The following is a 779-nucleotide window of genomic DNA, read 5'->3' as shown; positions in this document are numbered from 1 at the left end:
GTTCTGTTGTACATAAGGTTTTCAGTGGCCTGCTATATTGGAAGTGGATGACCAATCCTTCTTCCTAGTGTATGTCAGTCTGAATGTTCAGATATACAGAAGTATCCAACAGATAAACATTTCACAGAAAAAGTGAAAATATATCCCTTATTTTGGAATTAACCATTAGTTTCGGTGTTGTCCCTGCCCTTGGCTGAAGTGCCCTGACCCACTTATTTCTTTACTCCACCATCCATCGAGATACCCCTCCACTTCTATCCACTCCCTTCATCACCTGTCTTCCATTGTTTCGCCCTTGATCTTATAGCTTATATCCAAAGCTTCCTTGGTTTCTGTGATTCCAGATTCATTAGCTACTAACAGTTTCCTATGCTGTGACCAGAGTCTCCTAAGTTTAGTGGTAATGTGTCCCAAGCTGATATGATGTGTCCTATGGAACTGGTGCATAGAAGTTTCGTCTTGGCCTGAGGGCCGCACGCCTTTGGGCCCGACTGAGTTGCGTGCAGCTTTGGGGGTCCTCTGCTTTACCTGTTCAGGCAGGGGGCTAGCCGCCCTCCTGGACAGTCATTGTACGGTTTTTTATAATACATTTTTTAATTAATTTTCACGGAAGTTCCCAGTGCCTTAAAAAAATGTTGTTGTTGTTGTTATGGGCTGTTGAGTCATTTGCAACTCATAGAGACCCTATGTACAACAGCCCTAAACCCTGCTCTCTCCTGTGATAACCGCATGGCCTCTGACACACCCATCTGATTACCCCAGTCACTGAATCAATCCAC

This window comes from Elephantulus edwardii, unplaced genomic scaffold, assembly GCF_000299155.1.
Source record: "Elephantulus edwardii isolate Elephantulus edwardi_28Jun2011 unplaced genomic scaffold, EleEdw1.0 scaffold00226, whole genome shotgun sequence".
Classification (NCBI taxonomy): Eukaryota; Metazoa; Chordata; class Mammalia; order Macroscelidea; family Macroscelididae; genus Elephantulus; species Elephantulus edwardii.
This window is presented reverse-complemented; position numbering follows the sequence as displayed.